General features: G+C 49.6%; 1 non-coding gene across 1 annotated transcript; it reads left to right on the top strand.

Annotated features, from left to right (window-relative positions):
• Positions 1 to 6,919: 6,919 nt before the first annotated feature.
• Positions 6,920 to 6,993, top strand: TRNAN-GUU (transfer RNA asparagine (anticodon GUU)). Its single transcript has one exon. It is a non-coding gene; the product is annotated as a tRNA-Asn (tRNA).
• The last annotated feature ends 471 nt before the right edge of the window (positions 6,994 to 7,464 follow it).

The raw sequence follows: 7,464 nt of genomic DNA, 5'->3' as shown, positions 1-7,464 counted from the left end.
AGCTACCTCCTCCCAGCCACATACAAGTCCACTGGTTTCTTGGGACTGTAAATCATCCCTACAAGACTGCTGCTGAGTGCCAGCCTCCACCTCCATGCTGACACAATCATCCTCCTCCTCCTCCACTTCCTGTGTGATGGGTGGCACAGCAGGAACACTGTCTGGATAAAAGAGGCCTTGAGAGGCAAGGAAGTCCTCCTCTTCCTGCCTCTGTTCTGCCTCAAGTGCCCTGTCCATTATTCCACGCAGCGTATGCTCCAAGAGGTGGACAAGAGGTACAGTGTCACTGATGCATGCACTGTCACTGCTCACCATCCTTGTGGCCTCCTAAAACGGTGACAGGACAGTGCATGCATCCCTGATCATGCCCCTCTGGCGTGGTGAGAAAAAACCGAGCTCCCCTGACCCTGTCCTGGTGTCGTAGTCACACAGGTACTCATTGATGGCCCTCTGCTGCGTGTGCAGCCGCTGCAGCATGGCCAACGTTGAGTTCCACCTGGTGGGCATGTCACATATAAGGCGGTTCTTGGGCAGGTTCAACTCCTTTTGGAGCTCAGCCAGCCGAGCACAGGCATTAAATGATCGACGGAAATGCACACAGACTTTCCTGGCCTGCTTCAGGACATCCTGTAAGCCCGGGTACCTGCCCAAGAACCGCTGAACCACCAGGTTAAGCACGTGAGCCACACAGGGCACATGGGTCAGTTGTCCCTGCCGGAGGGCGGAGAGGAGGTTGGTGCCATTGTCGCAAACCACCATTCCTGGCTTAAGCTGGCGTGGCATCAACCACCTCTCGGCCTGCCCCTGCAGAGCTGACAAAACATCCGCCCCAGTGTGGCTCCTGTCCCCCAAACAAACCAGCGCAAGCATGGCATGGCATCGTTTTGCCTGCCGCTGGTTCTGAGGACAGAGCACTGGAAGAGGCCATGGAGGAAGAAGAAGAGGAGGGGGTGGAGGAGAGAGGTGTGTCACAACCAATAGTAGCATTTTGGAGGCGTGGTGGCGGAACAACCTCCAACACTACTGCACCTTGTCCTGCATCCTTCCCAGCTGCCAGAAGAGTGACCCAATGGGCCATGAAAGACAGGCAACGTCCCTGTCCATGCCTGCTGGACCATGAGTCAACGGTAATATGCACCTTACCGCTGACCGCCCTGTCCAGCGAGGCAAGGACATTGCCTTCCACATGCCGGTAGAGAGCCGGAATCGCCTTCCGTGAGAAAAAGTGGCATTTGGGGACCTGCCACTGAGGAACCGCACATTGTACAAACTCACGGAAGGGGGTTGAGTCTACCAACTGAAAAGGCAGCAGTTGAAGTGCTAGCAATTTAGCCAAGCTAGCATTCAACCACTGGGCATGTGGATGGCTGGGAGTGAACTTCTTTCGCCAGTCCAGCAGCTGGGCAGGGACATTTGCCTGCGATAATCGAACGTGGGTGTACTGCTAGCAGAGTGCCCGGAAGCACTTGGCTGTGACACGCCTAATTCTACACCTTCATTCCTCTCAGAGCAGGTTTCAGAGAGGACTGAAGGTCTAGTGGTGTTGGAGATCCCAGCTGATGAGGAGCAAGGAGAGGTCCGCTTTGTTCTTTGGTGTGGGTCTTTGAGGTACGCTTGCCAACAAGTTGCATGGCAGGTCAACATACGTCTGGTCAAGCATGTGGTGCCCAAGTGGCTGATGTTTTGGCCACGCGAGATACGCTTGGGACATATGTTGCAAATAGCAGCGGTGCGATCTGATGCACTCATCTCAAAAAAGGCCCACACCAAAGAACTTTTAGAATAACGCGCAGAGGCAGCGCCCTGCACAGACGGAGCTCTGCGGTGTGATTCAGTCGGTGTGCTGCCCCTAAGCTGGCCCCCGGAGGGCATCCTGCCTCGTTGGACATGTGCCTCCTCCTCCTCCCTCCTTCCAGGCACCCACGTGGAGTCAGTGCCCTCATCATCCCCTCCCTCTTCATCGCTGTAGCAAACCTGGCAGTATGCTGCAGCTTGTGGAACATGACTGCCAGATTGCGGTCCTTCTTGAGCATCCCCGCTCTCTGCATTCACGCTACTGCCTTCCTCTAGCTGAATATCATCATCAGAGCCTACAAAACACTGGGCATCCTCCTGGAGCATGTAAACAACACTGTGCTCAAAGAGTTCAGGAGACTCCTCAGGAGGACGTGGTGGGTCTAGGGAAGGAGTCACTGATTATGACATTGAGAGGAGGGAAGACGATGCGTTGGTAGCTGCTTTGCTAGTACCCTGAGTCTGGGTGAGAGAGGATGAGGAGGATGAAGAGGGCTTGGTCATCCACTCTACCAAGTCGTTGGCATGTTGCGGCTCAACATGTCCAGCTGCCGAAAAGAAGGACAAGCGTGTCCCATGGCCACGTGCTGATGACGATGCACCGCGTCCACGACCAGCACTGTTGTCTCTAGACACAGAGCCTGCTTGCCCTCTTTTATCGGCTCACGCCTGTCTGCCTCTCCTTGCTGGCCTTCCAGACATGGTAATGGCCTTAAGGGGGTTGGGAAAACCAGCAATTGGGTAGTGTATATTGTGCTGGAGGCACACACAACATCCACTAACTCCTGCAGATGGCTCAATTAGAGAGCTATGTAGGTGGATATAACGGTGTATACTGGGTTCAGAGCACGCAGACAGCACGCACAATCTCCTACAACTGACTGCAAGCTCGAAAAATCGGCCGATAACGATCGGTGTATACTGTGTTGAAGGTACACAGAACACCCACTAACTCCTACAGACGCCAACACACTACAAAAGGCTGCCACGCTGGCGGCCTTATATAGTGGGGCGTGTACTACACAGCCTGAGCTATCCTGCCTGTGGCCAATCATGGCTCTCCTCGCTGCCGGCGCTGTGATTGGCCAAGCATGCGGGTTCACAGTGCATGCTTGGCCAATCATGAGCCAGCAATGCACTGCGATGGCGCAGTGCATTGTGGGCCGTGAGCGCAACACGAATTTGGCGCGAACGGCCCATAACGTTTGGAATTCGCCGAACGGGCGAACAGCCGATGTTCGAGTCGAACGTATGTTCGACTCGAACACGAAGCTCATCCCTAATTGGGAGTAATGGGCCGCATAAATTTGATAAAAATGATCCTCCTCCCCGGATTCCTGTATGTCTTTTGGCATGCTCCCATTTATTTGCCCCTTAGGCTGTTCAAATCCATTGAAGCCCTGCTCAACTCCTTCGTCTGGGGCTCTAGTCACCACAAACTCTAATGGCAAGCACTGAAAAGCCCTGGGGATCTGGGGGGAGAGTCCTACCGGACTTCAATCTGTACTATTTGGCAGCAAAAATCTCCCACCTTTACCATCTAGACAAACAGGATAAGGACCGATACCTAACACTTATATGCTCCACAGACGGCTGTGCGTTTACCCATCCATTCCAGATTATATTTAGGGACAACGCTACAGCGGGGCCCCTGGAAAAATCAAAAAGGACTGCTTTACCACTACTGCAGAGTTTGGGAGGTAGTTAGGAATAAACTGAAGCTCCCTGTGACACTCACATACACCACTATGGGACAACTCTGGGCTACTCGAACTACAGATGTTAGCAGATTACACACTGTGGCTCAATTACGGGGTCAGATTCCTATCAAATATCTACCAGGGACCTATATTGAAATCAGTTCAACAACTAAAAGAAGAGTTTGCTCTTCCGAATAGGATGCACTTTCGCTACCTCCAGCTCCGCCATGCTCATAGCTCGGACGTGTGAACTGAGGGGGCGCTGGAGGACGACGAATGGGAGGATGCACTGGAAGTTAGCAAAAAGGTTTCAGCCAGGCTTTCTGACCATCTTACACAACTATATATCCTATACAGAACTTACCTGACACCAAGATGAATAGCCAAACACAAACCCAACTATAATCCCCTCTGTCCCAGATGCAATAACCCCAAAAGCACTTTTTTTCATATCTTGTGGTCAGGTCAAGAGATCCAACATTACTGGACCCACATCGTGCAATTTAGCCACGATGAAATGGGATCACCTTTGACATTGTGCCCTAAGCAATGCCTATTGGTCAGACATCTTATTTGCGATTGCCTGGCGCGATGGAACTCAACCTTCTATACGCTTGATAGGCTGCTCCAGCGAAAACGTGCAGTTAGCGACTACCTGTACGAACTCTGTGGCAGAACAGGTTCTGGGGAGCTTGTTTTTTTTTCACCGTTTCAGTGGTTGCTCATGCGCGACGCATGCAGACTTCTGCGGCCATTTGAGGAGATCACCAAACTGGTCAGTCGCAGGCATGGCGCCATCAGTGACATTGTACCTTATGCCTTCTTTATGGAGCGTGCATTGCGTTGTGTCATTGAACAAGCCGTGGAGGAGCAGGAGCTGGAAGATGAGGAAGTCGCAATGCTGGATGAATTCCCAGGGGGGGGCTACTCTATCCGCGACAAGTCAACAACAGGAGTCTGAAGAGGATTCAGAGGAGGATGGTGCTGGGGAGGATAAGGAGGAGCAAGAAGAGCATGCTTTAAACATTTCTGGGATCCCTGTTGTGCGTGGATGGGGAGAGGAGAATGAGGAGGATGACATTAGCCTGGATGATGAGCAGGAGCCAGACCACCACACCACTTCCAGTTTAGTGCAAATGGGGGCCTTCATGCTCCAGTGCTTTAACAGGGACCCCCGTATAAAAAGCATAAGGGTCAAGGACAAGTACTGGGTGGCAACGTACTTAGACCTCTGGTACAAACACAAAATGGCGTAAATCTTACCACTATCACAGAAGGCTGTCAGAATGGAGCACTTACAGACCTTGCTTCGACAACTGCTGCATTCTGCTTTTGCGTGCGCTGGCAGAGGAGGAATTCCCACTCCCAGAGAAAGAGTTGCGGGTACCAATCCAACAGCGCCTGCAAGAAGAGGGCGGTTTGAAGATGTGTTGGTGACTTCTGCTATGAGGTCATTCTTTCAGCAGACCCATTGACAGGTCTCATCTGGATCCAGCATCAGGGAACGCCTAGACCGTCAGGTGTCCGACTACATCGGGTTAACAGCCGACGTGGACGCTCTGAGGAGTGATGAACTGTCTACTGGAAATATCTCCTAAACTTACACAATTTAGGAGATATATACTGTGCGATCACGTCATCTGTGCATGCGCTCTGAAATAACAGCTGCCTGTGTTGTTCTTTCAGGACCTGTGCCAATCACTGCATTGCAGCCCGTAAACCTGGAAGGAACACCAGGAAAGATGTCAACCACCTCAGTGGTGTATGGGTGTTGCTGAGAGGGCTTTGTTCTAAGGGTTGTTCTATGCAATGCATACTAGCTCATTATTCCTTTGTCTTACAGGTTTTTTTTTGGGGGGGGGGGGGGGGGTTACAACCTCTTTAAGCTTCAGTCACTAAAGCTGACCATAGATGGATCAATCCACCAAGAAGATTGCAGTGCTCACTTTAGTAGCCACAACTACTACAGTGATTGTCACCTTCCACAGCGGTCCCTTGGGTATGAGCTATGCATACTTAAATTGGTCCAAGCTGGACTAATTTAACTATGTACTAATCATAATACCTAGACTTCAGCTTTAAATCTTACATATATGCTGAGCTTACAAGAAACCCCATTTTCCACTAAATTTAAAGTAAATCTTTGACTAAACTAAAAGAACAAAGCATTGATATGTGATTAGCCGCTTGCATTAAGCTATTTGCATATGAATACACATGCTGTTCCTCACCCAACATTACAATGTCTATACCAGGTAATAGCTGCTTAGCATGGATGGAGGAATCTACTGAACAATATGGCTAGTTTTAGAAAACACATTCTTGTCTTTGATGCTAAGAAAAGAAAGAATGCTTCTATTGTTTACATGATTAGGATGTCTAGCATTGAATGATTAAATTGGGTTTCTACAACAACCTTTACTCATTCTGTGGCTTTTCCCTGGGCTGAAAGGGCTTGGCATGTGTTTTTTTGGCCAGCCATAGATGATTCAAAATTCATACAGTTCAGCAGGGAGGTACCGAATTTCAATTCATGTATGGACAGCCTGGTTGTACACTAGTGGATCTATTAATTGACTTGTGTACAACCAGACTGTCAGGGTTTAAATGAACAATCAGTGCCACCAGCTATAGCAACACTGATCATTGTATTCTGACAGCAGGAAAGGCTTCCCACTCTCAAAATACAATACCATGGCAGAAAGAATTCCCCCATCATCACAGACAGTGTTGACAGCGGAATCCCACATGCCGAAAAAAAAAAAAAAAAAAAGGGTCCACTTTATTGAAAAGCTTGTAAAGCATGAGCATATCATTAAAAAAAATGCCCTTATTAAGACCTGGTTAAGAAAAAAACGTGATGCTTACATGAATCCTTGGAATTCCGTGGTGTGTGAAAGACTTTGGATGGTATGAGCAGTGGTAAGCCCCTGACAGGGCTGCCATTCCTGCAGGGACACTCGCCATCCCAAAGCCTGAACACCAACAAGCACTGGCTAGAGGAATTTGGATTCCAGACTCACTGGGACTGTATAGCAAGAAGGATGAAAAGCACCTGTTGGTCTCCAAGATAACATGTTTGAGGCTCTTTGTCAAGTCTTCAATGTATGGGCTGCCTTTGGGTAGATTTTCCAGGCAGCTACCTCATCTTTTTCCATTGCTTTCACCATTTTCACACGTATCTGATGTTCATCCTGAACGATGCCTGGGGGTAGAAGGTTTTAATTGTCTTCTAAACCCATTGTCTGACTTTTCTTTTTTTGCAGTACAGGATTGTAGTGGTAAAAATCTGTCTTTTTTGGGCAGTACAAAAAGAAATAAACCACTCCAAATTGGATTTTCATAAAGGCTTTTGAAAAAAAATAATTACAGATTAGAACACCACTCTATAGTGTCTTTAGGTGCAGCCAACAAGGAAATCACAAGTCTCTGTGGCGCAATCGGTTAGCGCGTTCGGCTGTTAACCGAAAGGTTGGTGGTTCAAGCCCACCCAGGGACGCTCTTTTTATCATAAAACCTTTTTACTCAATTCATAAGGTTAAATTATTTATTAGCATATAAAGTATAAACTTGTATCCAAACTATAAAGACAGGTGGTATCTCTAAAAGGTTTAACCACTTCCCACCCGGCCAATGTATATATACGGCCGGGTGGGAGCCGCCTGCTCCTGATAGGACGTTCAGGAACGTCCTTCAGGAGTAGCGGGATCGCGCACGCGCGCGCCCGCGCAGCGGCGCGATCCCGATGTGCTCGTGTCACCCGGACACGGCACATCTCAGATCGGCAGGAGGGCTCTGTGATTGGCCCTCCTGATCACATGACGGCCGTGTCCAATCACGGCCGTCATGTGATGTAAACAAACAGCCGGTTGCTAGGCAATCGGCTCTCCTCTCCTCACACGGAAGTCATCGCAGAGGAGAGGAGAGCGGATCGCTGCAGCCGGCTGATGATCAGTGAGTATGGGCTGCT

Source organism: Lithobates pipiens, unplaced genomic scaffold (genome assembly GCF_037356315.1).
Source record: "Lithobates pipiens isolate NorthernLeopardFrog02 unplaced genomic scaffold, aLitPip1_a1.2 Scaffold_8, whole genome shotgun sequence".
Lineage (NCBI taxonomy): Eukaryota > Metazoa > Chordata > Amphibia > Anura > Ranidae > Lithobates > Lithobates pipiens.
Note: the sequence above shows the minus strand (reverse complement) of the source record. Positions and strands in the feature narration are given on the sequence as shown.